Raw genomic sequence first — 13028 nt, 5'->3', positions numbered from 1 at the left:
CAAAGCATCCCTCGCTCTGAGAAGCTCTCCCGAGCTCGCCCCCCACTTCAGGCCGGAGGGGCCGGCTGGCCTGATGGTGGGCTTGGAGACCTTAGGGCATCGGGCCACCGTCTCCAAGGACTTACGTTGCAGGAAGCAAGTGGGGCCGGGAATCCCCACGTGGTGCCGTGCGGGTTGTGTTCCGGGAGAGTAGTCAGTGTCGTCTGGGGAAATCGTGGAGGAGTGAGGAATTCTACTCTTCTGTTAGTGGTTGACTGGTAACGTAAATGTCATTACCGCTTGCCTATGACCTGTCTACATAGCTTTGCAAAGATATCCCCCTCACCGGTTTCGAATTCAGCGCTCTCCGCGTCGAACGGAGGCATGAGCGGAGCGGGAAGTGACTCGGAACGTCGGGGCTCGCCGCCTTCCCCGGGTTGTGTGCCAAGCCCTGTGGGGGGAGGTGGAGTTTGGACGTGAGAATGCACGGTCCTGCCCTCAGGGAGCAGCTGGCCTAGGTGATTTTGGAGGTTGACACACGGGTATCCAGGACCTGCAAAGGTTCCGCCTCCATCGTCTCACCCCTGTCTCTAGCTTGCACGTACGCCCTGGGCATTAGGTTCCGAACAAATGCTGAAGCAAATTGGGATGGCTTATGTGATGGCAGGCCCTCTGTCCTCCCTCTCTCGCGGTTTCTTGTCTGCCGTTCCACCTAAACTGGCATTCTTTGCTGCTGGGACCGCACTGTGAATATCTGGCGATAACGGCGGTGGCGGTGATGGTGGCAGTGAATGTGTGGGTGGCAGGGGCGGTGGCGGGAGCAGTGACTGCACGAAAACTGGAAATTCCAGGCACATAGTGGGCATTCTTAGAATCGCTCGAGCCCTCACAGCAACCAATGACTCGTAACTGTCACGGCCCATTTTCCAGGTGAGACCCCCGAGTCAAAGGGCTACCCTGTCAGTGCCCGGTAGAGGAAGATTCGAAGCCTGATAGACTAGTTTTTTTTTTTAATATGAAACCAGGAATACCCAAGTGTGGAAATGCACATTCGGGGGCCCCCAACCCATTGGATCAGCAGTGCCGGGCAGGGGTCCGCTCAGGGAAATTCAGGGCACTGGTGGGGTGTTCTCACTCTTTAATGGGCCCCAATCCCCTGGGGACCTCGTTTAAACACGCAGGCTCTGGTTCAGCGGGTTTGGGTGGGACCCGAGACGTATCTTCACAGGAGCCCGCTGATGCAGACCGGGCTGGCGCTTCAGGCGGCCAGGCTCTCGGCGACAGGTCCTCACGCCCCGGATGGCTTAGCGTCACACGGCGGGCCGGCTGACACGGACTGCGGGCACCCACCCCAGAGTGTGGGATTTAGTAGGCCTGGGGCGGACCTGAAATCTGGTAGCCCCAGTGAGCTCGGTGGTGAGGCGGGGACTCCTGGCACGGAGACCACACAGGGCCCTAAACCAGAGATTTCTGCTTTGACGGCACGTCGGAATCAACTTCAAAACCGCGGAGACCCGGACCCCACACTGAAGTCCTGAGTCAGGGGGACTGAGTGGAGCCCAGGCATTCTGGATCATCCTCGTGTACACCCCAGGTCGAGGCCCCCCTGCGCCAGAGTTTTTCTTTTTACGCTGGCTGCCTGGGTGCCCGGAGAGGTGACAGCATGAGTCAGGCCCACCGCCAGAAAGATCTGATCGGTGGCCAGGTGGCGCCAGGCGATGGCACGAAGTAGAGGTTCTCCGGGTGTTGCCGGGGGACGGCGGGGTTGAGAGCAGCTTCTTGGACCGAGTGCTGGCCCCTCTTGGGTCCCCTGGGCTGCCAGACCCGGGCCCTGGGGAACAGCCTCTGGTTCCGAGCCTCCCCTTCCTGCCCGGGGTGGGGGAGGTGCCTTGCAGTCAGACGTCTACACGGACTCTGCTTCTGCTGCTCCCCTGCTGGGCCGTGTGACCTTCGGCGACTCGGTTCCTCTCTCTGGAGCTCTTTCTTCTCTGTAAAATGGGAGAAATAAATGATCTGCGCTAAGGAGTTCCTTGAGAAATAACATTGCTCAGTGCCCGACACCCAGGAGTCAATCAAGATCAGTTCTTGTGTATGTCCTGGTAGGGTAGGTTGTCACGTGCGGCAGCTGGTGGACATCGGTGGCAGGAGAATCCCCGGGGGTCTGCCGGGGCTGGTCTCCGTGAGCCTCCTCAGCTCTCCAGGTGTTCTGATGCACAGCAGTTAGAGCACCTCTGATGTTACTGTGGTGACCTGATGGCTGGGGAACCTGATCATTGGTGGTTATTGATAGCCAGTAGCCAGGAAGGACGCCCAGATGTCATAGGTTTATGAATTAGTGTTTTTATTTTCTTTGGGGGAGTACCCACGAGTGGAATTTCTGGATCGCATGGTACTTCTATTTTTAATTAAAAAAAAATTTTTTTTTTTAACATTTATTTTTGAGAGACAGAGAGAAGAGCATGAGTGAGGGAGGGGCAGAGAGAGAGGGAGACACAGAGTCCGAAGCAGGCTCCAGGCTCCCAGCTGTCAGCACAGAGCCCGACGCGGGGCTCGAACCCACGAACGGTGAGATCTTGACCTGAGCCGAAGTCGGCCGCTTAACCCACGGAGCCACCCAGGCGCCCCTCTATTTTTAAGTTTTTGAGGAACCGCCGCACTGTTTGCCACAGTGGCTGACAGTCTGCATTCCCACCAGGGTCCCTTTTTCTCCACATCCTCATCAGCACCTGTTGTTTCTTGTGTTTTTGATTTTAGCCGTTTTGGCGGGCGTAAGGTCCTACCTTAGTGTGGGTTTGATTCCCATATTCCTGATGATGGGCGATGTTGAGCGTCTTTTCCTGTGTCTGTTAGCCATCTGGATGGGTTCTTTGCCTATTTGAACATGAACTCGTTTGTCTTTTTATTGTTGAATTGTAAGGTCTCTTTAGGCCTTACATGTAGGCCCTCGATGTAGGCCCTCAGTGTAGGCCCTTCATTGGGTACATTGCTCCCATCCTGTGGCTTGTATTTCCATTCCTTTATGCTGTCTGCATTTGTTTCGTAACCTGCCGTAGGTTGGGGGACCGTTGCCTTAGCCGCCACCAGAGTCCTACTGGCCCTGACGAAATAGGACTTGGTGGAGGATGGGGAGGTGGGGGCGGAGGTGAGGAAGGAGACAGAGGCCCGGGCTGGTCCAGGCCAGAGCAAGACAGTGGGGACAGAGAGACTAAGCAGCAGCTAGCCCCGGCAGGACTTGGGGCCTGTCAGGTGTAAGAGGGAGGGAAGGGGGTCTCACAGGTCTCTAGGACCTGGGTGATTGACTGGAGGAGGGTGGCTCTTTGCCGAGCCAGGTCTCATCCCAGGGAGGAGGGGCAGGTTTGGAGCAAGACGGATTCCAAGAATTCTATTATCAGCAGCCGTCACTGCGTGCGGCCGGTGGGCCAGGCCCTTTTCTAAGTGCTGGGCGTGGACAGCTGGATCCAGTGCTTGCCAGACCCTGAGTGGTAGAGACTGTTGTTGCAGACAAGGAAACTGAGGCACGGGGAGGTTAAGAAATTTGCCCAAGGCGCACAGCTGGCGTGGGGAGCTCAGAGCGTGTGCTTTTAGCCTCCAGTCTCCACTGCTGCTTAGATGTAAGCCGTCTGTTAGACCGACCTTGCCTGTTGGCTGGGTTGCACACGTGATATCTGTCGTGGCCGAATGGTGGCCTCCAAAAGAAATGTGCGCGTCCTTACTCTTGGAGCCTGTGAATGTTACTCTGTGCGCCAAAAGAGCGAGTATTACCTTACATGGCAGAAGATGTGAATAAGAATTTGGGGGGGGGGGGGCTTATCCTGAATTATGTGGGTGGGTCCTAAATCCAGTGACAAGTGTTCTTATAGGAGTGAGGCAGGAAATGTGACGCAGGAGAAGGCAGTGTGAAGCTGGGGTAGAGGCTCCACGAGCCGCCGGGAGCTGGAAGAGGCAAGGAGGGCGTCTTCCCGAAACCCCCCGGGGGAGTGAGGCCCTGCTGAGCCCGTGATTTCTGCCCCGTGATCTGAATTTGGGCTTTGACCTCCAGAACTGTCTGAACTCTGCAGGACCCAGGCCTCCGGCTCTCAGGGGCATGGCCGTTTCTTTCCACTGAAAGCCCCGCAGAGCCTGAAGCTGGGTTTGATCACAAGGCAGCAGAGCGGAATGTTCCAGCGCGTCTCACGTCCGGGGCCGTGGCCTCACACGGTCACGGTGGAGCTGGTGTGGATATGCTGCTTTGCAGGCGCGGAGGGGCACGGGCTCGCTCCCGCACGGTGACTGCTGGTTCCCACAGATGTGCCACCGTCCCGTCGCAGCCGCACAGCCCCTCCCGAAACTCGGCCTGGACTGCGTCCACTGGCCCATCGGGCTGCGAGTGGTGCTCATGGCGAGGGACCCGGGTTTTGGGATCAGACACGCTTGGGTCCCATGCCCAGCTCCTAGCTGGGCGACTTGGGGCAAGTGTCAGCCCCTCTGAGCCACTCTTCTCCCCTTGACGGTGGGGATACTGGTGACAAGGTAAATGCCGCCCCCTTAGCCGGTGGCCGTGACGGCGGCAGAGCCGATGGATGGGATGAGACGGCGGCTTTCCCACCGCCGTGACTGCCTCGTGCAAGTCAACCCTTTCCCTAAAGTGCAGTCCCATCTGCATTTGGGGAATCAAAAAATGGGAACCTGCATCTGGAACGTGTGGAGAAGCCAGACCTCTGGTTTCACCCAGCCCTGCCTCTCGGCTCCCCAGGGACCTCGGCGGGAAAGACCAGGGCCAGGCTAAGGCGGGTGGGGAGCTTCCCGGACCCCCGCTGACCTGACTGCGCGGGAGCAAGCCCGGCTGTGCTGCGGGGCTGTGTCCCGGCCCCGGGGGGGCCTTCCTGCAGCTAAGTCGCTTCCGTCACTTGTCAGACCAGCGGACCACACTAGTTCCCACCGCCCTCCAGGAAGACAAGGGCCAAGTTTGGTAGTGGCCCTCACGAGCCCCCCTGGTGACCTGCCCCCCCCCCCCGCCCCCCGATCCGGCTGAGCTCCCAGCCTCCCGTCTGGGTCCGGCCTGCCCCATCCCAGGCATGGCCGAGCCTGAACGTGGGGTCTGCCCGTGCAAACTGCTCCCCTTCCTGGCTCCTCCACCCCAGCAGGGAGGCACGGTGTCCCCACTGTGCCGACCAGACATGAGGGTGCCCCAGCGTGGCCTGTCCCTTGGCTCCCTGTGTCCCGTGCATCCCCCGTGCTCCTGGTGATCCTTCCTGCCCACCTGCCCACCATGTGGGCTCCTTGCTTTCCCCTGGTGCGCCAGCTCCCTCTGCCTGGAGTGTTCCATTCCTTTCCACTGGGTCGGCCCTTTCTCCTCCTTCAGAACTCCGCTCAGCATCACTCCTTGCTCAAAGTCTTTGGGGAACCTCCGTGTCCAGGACAGTTTGCCCCCCCCCCCCCCAGTGGCCGGTTTCCTTTCTTGCAGAGCACCTGTCCGGGGTTCAGCATCTGCTCAGCTGTAGGTGCATGTTCCTTCTGGACGCTAGATTCCCAGTACCCCCGGGGCCTGCATGGAGGAGGTGGCCAGCGGGTGTTCTCCCACCGGATGGCGGGAGAAATCGGGGGGCATACGCATGGTTCCTCCAAACAGCTGCCTTCTCTTACTCCTTTGGGCTCTAAAACTGTGCTCTGACTGACGCCCCCCACGCCACCCCATGCCCGGACCCCCCACCCCAGCCGGCTCCTGTTGGTGCCGAATCTCAGGCCACGGTCTCCAGGACTTTCCCTGAAGCTCGGGCCCCCACAGGACTGTGGGATTCCTTGGCAGAGCTCGACACCCTATTTCTCTACCCGGTGGTCTTCCCTATTGGACTGATGCCTTCACAGAGGCGGGGAGGGACCCACCTGCACGTGTGCTCAGAGCAGATGCTCACGGGGCATGTGGGACACCAATAAGTTGGACCCCATAGGTGTTAATCGTGACCCTGAGCATCTGCTGTGTGTCACGTGCTGCGCTGGGCCCTGGGGGAACTGCCGTGAACACGCCGGGCCACGTCCCTGCCCTCCTGGAGCTCGTCTGCCAGCGGGAGAGATGGGTCACCCACACAGACAAACATGTGACACGGGAGGCGGTGCTGAGATCTAGAACTATGTTAAAGGGGGTCCAGAGAAGCCTGAGGGGACTGAGGGAGGAAGTTGTGCAGGCATTTGGGCGAAGAGTGGTCCAGAGAGAGACAGGTAGCAAGTGCAAAGGCCCTGTGGTTGGCCCTGTGCTTGGTCGGTTGAGGGACAGCAGGAGGCCAGTGTTGCTGGAGCAGGGGCCGAGGGAGGGAGGCTGTGAGGTCTGGGGGGTGTTGGGGGGGGATACACGATAGAGGACCTCACCAGTGTTTGATGGCAACGAAGCTGTCTCACCAGAGCCCACGCCTTTCCTTCCCAGGGCCCTGCGCCGTCAGCCTGCCAGTCTGGGGGGTGCATCCTCTTGCCTGGAAGGCATGTCAACTCCCCTCCCAGACCTCCCTGCTTGATCCCTTACTGCCTCGGGCGCCCTGTTTGTAAAGTGACAGTGGTATCAGTGTCAGCTGAGAGGGGGGATTGAGTAGGACGGGGCCGTCACGCTCTAGCGTGGTGCCTACGCATGGCGAGGATTCGGCGGTCCTGAGCAAGTAAGATCATCACCTTATGGACTAAATGTGACCATGATCATCAGGGGAGAGAGTGTCTGGGCTGGAAGGCTGGGGTCAGCGATGTCAAAGTCCACTTAATGGTCAAAGAAGTTAAATGACGAAGCGTGGGCTCAATCTGGCAACGTGGCGGTCAAGGGAGGGTGAGTGGAGGTCAGGGTGAGGGGTGAGTGGAGGCCAGTGGAGGTGACGCCACACTGCAGAGACGTGAGGAGGCCATCCGGACGACAGATGGAGACAGCCCCGAACGACTGTGGACAAGCAGAGAGAGGCAGAGGTTAGGGGGATTGGGCGCAGGGGGGCTCGGTTTTGTTTTAATGGGGGCGACCTGAGTACGACAAGTGGATGGTGAGGTGCCCTTGGAGGGAGGACGGCGTGGGAGGTTTGGGGAAAGGTGGGAAGGAGAGGGGGCCAGGGCCAGGGAGAAGAAGGGAGTATTGCTTTGGGGGTTCAGGCTTGAGGATGATGGTGTCTGGCTCCCAGTTCAGCTTTCTTCTGCATCCGCGAGATGGAAACGCCACTTTCTTCTCTCTCCTGAACGTTCTGTGCTATTTTTCCCAGCTGCTTTTGATTCAGGCATAAATAAGCACCTTCTAGTTTTGTGCGCGGATTGCTTATTGCTATTACGTTGGAAAGCGTTTTTTTTTTTGTTTGTTTGTTTGTTTTTAGCACTTAGCCACTATCCAGTGCTTTGGGGGGACCCTAAAAATCCCATCCGTGTGTTTTGGAGCAGCTGTGTGACTCGACCTCTCCCCTCTCCATTTCTTCCCGGTTTTCTTGGCCCAGACCTACCCTCTCCCATGTCCTCGGTTCTCTCCCTCCCCTGCCCTTGGTAGGAGCGGCCACCTTCTCTTTCCAAGAATTCTCTTGGTTCACACAGCCTCCTCCCCTGCCCCCAAATGGAAATAGCTTTCCTGGCTTCCCCTGTTCCTTAGGGCTGTGATGTCAGCAGGTGTCTGTGTCCGTGTGGGGTTTTTTTTTTTTTTCCCCCTGAGAAAGGGGATCTCACTGCTTGTGACTGGCTTTTCCCCACACGGCAGCTGTGACACAAATTGTCCCCCAGCCTCCACGGTTTGGGCACTCTGCGCCTTAGTTAACTAACCAGTTCTCTGCCATCCCCGGTGTCGTGGACCATCCCCTTGTCCAATTACCCCCTTAGGACAGAGCCGAGAAGTGACGTTAGGGAGCCAAAAAGCGATCCATATTTAAATTTTTCACAGAAATTGTCAAACAGCACTCCAGAAAAAGTTGTGCCAACTTGTACCCACCGAGAGTGAATGAGAATAGCAGCTTGCCAGAGCCTTGCCAACAGTGAATGTTGCAGATCTCGGCTAATGTGGTAAGTGAGAATTCTTCTGGTCCCCGTTCCGTCGGTTACATCTCGTGGTGTGTGTACCGGCCACGTGCTTTCTCCTCTTCAGGGAACCGCTTCTTCGTCATTCACACTAATTCCACGATTGGTGTGCTCTCAAAACACCTTTGATTTTTTTTTCTTTTTAATTTTTTTTTAATGTTTATTTATTTTTGAGGGCGAGAGAGAGCGCACGCGCACAAGCAGGGGAGGGTCAGAGAGAGGGAGACACAGAATCCGAGGCAGGCTCCAGGCTCCGAGCTGTCAGCACGGAGCCCGACGCGGGGCTCGAACTCCCGAATCACGAGATCGTGACCTGAGCCGAAGTCGGATGCTCAACCGACTGGGCCACCCAGGCGCCCCCAGACCACTGTCATTTGTAGAGCCCTCCTAACCCATGAAATACATTCGCCTGTGGTCTGTGACATGCGACTAATGTTTTCTCCCCACCTGTGGTTTGATGCTCTTGCCTATGGTGCGATGCTTTTCCTTCGTGGAGCTTCAACACAGGTGTCTTCTGTGGCTGCGTAGGCTTTTTGGTCTCCTTTGATGGTTGTTTCCCGGAGATCTCTTAGTTTTGTGGTTTCTTTGCGTTTATTGAGCACGCGACCCACCTGTAAGTTGTTTTGCTGTAAGGGTCTCAGTGGACGTCTGCTCTTGCCTGTTCCCAAGCAGTTAGTCCTTTGCCCGGTGTGGCAGCAGGGGCTCAGCTGCTCTCTCTTGCCTTTTACGTGGGTCAAATTCCTGTCTGCCCTTGAATCTGTGTTTGGACTGTGTCTTCTGTCTCATCGATCTGCTGAGCAGCCCAGTTTTTCTCCCTCTGGAGAGAGACACAAACTTCCAGCTTGAAGTTTTCAGACCAGCTTTTGTTTCAAGCTGAAAAGATGAACTTCTTGGGGTGCCTGGGTGGGGGGCCGAGTCGGTTAAGCATCTGACTCTTGGTTCCGGCTCAGGTCACAATCTCCTGGTTCGTGGGTTCGAGCCCCGCGTCAGGGTCCTCACTGACGGTGCGGAGCCCGCTTGGGACTCTCTCTCTCTCTCTGCCTCTCCCCTGCTCGCTTGCTCTGTCTCAAAATAACTAAGTAAACTTAAAACATAAAATAAAAAGACTCCCTATCAGAAGTTGGCCGCTACCATCTGGGAGGGGTGGCCCGGGGTAGGGGGGTGTTGATTGTCCTCCACTCCAGCCTTTCTGGAATGTCCTCGTCCCTGCTTTCCATTCGGTCACAGCCCACCCCTGGCTCCAAACCCCTATCTGTATTTGACCTACAGCCATTTGCTCGCCACCTCCCAGATGAATTCGCCCGGGGCTTCCGAAGCCACCAGCTCTGGTGCCGCGAAGCTTCCCGGCCCCGTGTTCCTCTGCAGCATTTCCGAGATCCCTGCCTGCAGGCCAGTGGGCAGGGAGACATCACCACCCCACCGTCGTCCCGACGCTGGAAGGTTCTTGGCCTTCAAGTGCTTTCTGTTTGCAGTTGAGATCACTGGTGGGAAGCCGGAGCGTGCCGGGGAGCACACGGGGACGCCGGGAGCTCGTGCCATGTGCTGGGCATCATCTGTCCGCAGCCCTGGCCCGTTCTTACCATCCTTGCTTTCCAGCCAGGGGACAGAGACGGAGAGGGCGGGAGGAGCCTGGACGGGGTCCCCGGAGCCAGCCTGTGGCCGGGGCCCCGCCTTGTCACACTCACTGTTCTCTATTGCTGTCGCCCCGGAACGCGGCCCAGAGAACCCTTCTGAATTTGTGCGAGCTTGGCCAGCTTTGTTGTTCGGGGGGCTGAAACGATCCTCAGCAGGAACGCTGCATGGGCCTCACGCCGCTGGTGTAAATGAAGACCTACGTCGCCGGAAGTAGCTCCCTTCCCCACCGTGCAGGCTCTGGCACCAGACAGAGGGCAGGTCTACCGCTCGGGGAATGGGAGCGCAGTCAGCCAGGGCCCCGTTTACACACAAGGAGGCTTCGGGGGTCTTGGGTGGCCCGGCTAGGGTAGCACAGGGGGACGGTGGCCGTGGATTCGGGCTTCACATCCTGTGTCTTCACTGCCGGCACCACTGGCTCATGAGAAGGTCAGGACAGGGTAGGGTTTAGTCAAAAAGGTGAGGTGTTCCGGCGGGAAGTCGGAGGGTTTCTCTGTCTCCACGTCGCAGCTTCCTGAGTGTCGCTAATCCCACCCCCCCCCCCCCCCCCCGTGTAGATGTTGCTGCTTTTAGAGAGTTTTCAGATGACTCTCATGTGGTTCTCAGAACAACCCTGGGTTGGGGGCCAGATTCCCATCCCCGGTCCCCTTCTGCAGATGAGAGTAACTCGCCCAGGGCGTTCGGCTGTCTTCTGAGCCGTGGGACTAGTTACGGGAAACGCAGGGCCGTGGAGCATCAGCGAGCAGGTGCCGGTCCCCCGAGTGCTGGGAAGTCACAGCGGGACCGACAGCTGCTGTGGACAGACCACGTGCCCCGCTGAACATCCAGGGCCAGTGGGGTTGGAGGTACCCGGGTTCTGGCCCAGCACCGGCCTCTGGCCCATCCTGTGCCTCCGAGGAAAATGCTGTAGAAAAACCCCTCCAGCCGATGCTGTCACAAGTGTCCGGGTGAAGACACGTAAACTGCCGTTTGCATCAGACCTTGCATTCGTATCTCAGGAGCTAAGTGTGGGACGGCCAGGACCACTGGGGGCTGAAGCCAAAAGCTTGGAGCAGATGGCGTGGGATTAATTTTTGCAAATCATAAGAAAGGGAGTGCACGGCAATCTGTTAGCTGTGTCGGCATCTGATCTTAGTTTTTTAAATCAGAATCGTGGACTCCATTAGTTACCATGCTCTATTAAATCTAAGATGCCATCAGTTGAGAGATGCGTCATTGTATTTATACCACCGAGGAAAGGGAGAAGAGGCAACAGTGACAGAATCAGGCTGTAAGACACGTTGTCATTTCAGAGATGTTAGTGAAGAAACACGCACCACAGGGCTGGGCAGTGCATCAGTGTCCCCTCGTTGACTTGCTGACAGACCACGGCCAAGGGCTGGCTTCGTGTGGGCACAGACGGATGAGAGGCTGCTCCCAGTCCCTGCGCCCCAAAAGCCCACGGACTGCTCAAAAATGTAGCTAATGCTAAACAGATTGGTGTCAGAAGTTTGCTGATTGATGGGTTCACACTCAGCCACAGAATATTTCATGAGCACCTACTATGTGCCAGGCACTGTTCTAGGCGCTGAGGACCCCACGGCGGACAAAACTTCTCACCGAGCTCACTCCCTTCCAGGGCAATCAGTATGCATTCCCGGTAGCAATTCGCAAACACTGCCGTGCAGAAAAATTCATGTGCAAAAAATCTATGTTCTGATTGCCCTGCTTCTAGTCTTTGCTCTTTATCAGGTGTAGGATGAGACCCGGGGGTCTGCATTTTCCCCAGCACGCCAGGAGGTCCCAGGGCAGGAGGACTTCCAGCCAAAATGTGACAAACAGAGCTTCAATGTTAATGACTTCATAGTAGCCCATTGTATGAATGTCCTAGAATGCATCTAGAATACATTTACTTGTTGGGGATTTAGCAGATATTTAGTTTGTTATTATTTTTTTCCATCTTCCTATTGTAAATGACACATCTGTGAATGTCCCTGCCACTGAATACGACTTGCATCCCTCCTCCGTGGTTTCTTTAGGGTCGGTTGGGCAGGGATACTTGGGCTGAGTTTTTAAGGGTGAGGTAGGAGTTTGCTGTGGTTCTCCCCACCACCACATGTGGCCCTGGAGCCTGACTGCCCGGGTTCATTCCCCACTTATTAGCGGGGGACTTTTGGGCAAGTTCTTTGCCTTGCCACAGTGTTTTCTCATCCCTCAACTGGGACAGTCACAGTACCGACTTTTTAGGGCTACCATAAGGAGTGAATGAACCACGCTGGTGGACCCAGCTGTGCACGCCGTGGCCGTGGTGGCGGTGGTTGCCGATTTGGCGTACGGCAGGCGGAGCAGGGAGAACCATTTGCACGGTGCCCGCATCCACAGCTCGGGCGTGGCCGTGGCTCTGTGGACGGAAGCTCTGGATGTGCTTCGCCGCGCGTGTAGGAGCTGATGCCGGACGACGGACCTCACGTCGCAAATCCACGCCCAGCCCGTCACCCACGCTGCCCCTGGGAACACCTTTCTACCACATTGGTCTGGATGTGTCCCTCTGCTCACATCCCCTCCCTCACATCCTGCTGTCTGGACACGACCCCCTTGGCGCACGGGGGAAGGAGGGAGAGCCCTTAGGACTTGGTTTCGGCCTTCTCTAATACCACCCCACCTCCGCGTGCTGCTGTGTGACAAGAGTCTCGTGGGAGGTGATGGCAGAACTCAGCCCTCAACCCCGCTCGGCTTTTGAGGAGTGAATAGGAGTTTTCCAGGTGGAGGAGGAAGGGAGGGCTGTCCCAGCTGATGAGCTGGCGTGTGCACAGGTACAGCGGTGTGTTTGGGGTGATGTCAGTGGGTCACGGCCGGGTGTGGAGTCATGGTTGGGGTGGGGCTGGTAATGAGGGTGGCCGTGGGCTGCAGAGGCGGGCCCAGCATCGTCAGGCTCTTGAAAGTCGCCCTGGGCTTCCTCGTGTCTCAGCTCTTCGGCTGTGCCTCTTTCTAGGCTGAAACGCGCCCCCACTCGTTTCCTAGCTTTTTAAAGGACCGTAGACATCTGACAAATTCTTGCCCAATTGCTAAGGGCGCAGAAGGCTTCCCTTCATTATTTAGTTTGCCTTGGAACTGGGACTTGGAAGGCAACCAGTCTTTCTTTACACGCTTTGTGGTAAATCCCTTCTGGGAAACCAAATGCGACATCTCAGAAGGCTTCTCTTGCAGAAGGTTTGACGGGAATGAAAATAACTTAGTGGGCTAAGACGCAGCTCCCGGGATGTGGCCTCTGGTCATCTTCTGCGTCCACCTGGCTTGCTCTTTGCTTGGCCTCCAGAGTGGTGTCCGTGCACCGTATTGATCAGCTCTGCAGAGCGTAAGCTGGCTGCCTCCCGCCAGGGAAGGTGGGTCTCAGGAGGTGAGAGTTGGAAAAATGGGCCTTGAATCATCACTGTGGTTCAGCC

General features: G+C 57.1%; 1 protein-coding gene across 15 annotated transcripts in view; it reads left to right on the top strand.

The window, feature by feature from the left end:
- The window catches only part of JAKMIP1 (janus kinase and microtubule interacting protein 1), a 141155-nt gene that overhangs the window by 25025 nt on the left and 103102 nt on the right, over positions 1-13028 (top strand). For 13 of the 15 annotated variants that reach the window (XR_008296429.1, XM_053217606.1, XM_053217599.1 and 10 more), the window contains exon 2: positions 7841-7959. The exons of 1 other annotated variant lie outside the window; for it this stretch is intronic. The gene's annotated coding sequence lies outside the window, so the exon portion shown is untranslated. Of the gene's footprint in view, positions 1-6393; positions 6898-7840; positions 7960-13028 lie in introns of those variants that run through there. One more of the 15 variants, XM_053217601.1, reaches the window with a different exon arrangement.

This window comes from Acinonyx jubatus, chromosome B1 (assembly GCF_027475565.1).
Source record: "Acinonyx jubatus isolate Ajub_Pintada_27869175 chromosome B1, VMU_Ajub_asm_v1.0, whole genome shotgun sequence".
Taxonomy (NCBI): Eukaryota; Metazoa; Chordata; class Mammalia; order Carnivora; family Felidae; genus Acinonyx; species Acinonyx jubatus.
Note: the sequence above shows the minus strand (reverse complement) of the source record. Positions and strands in the feature narration are given on the sequence as shown.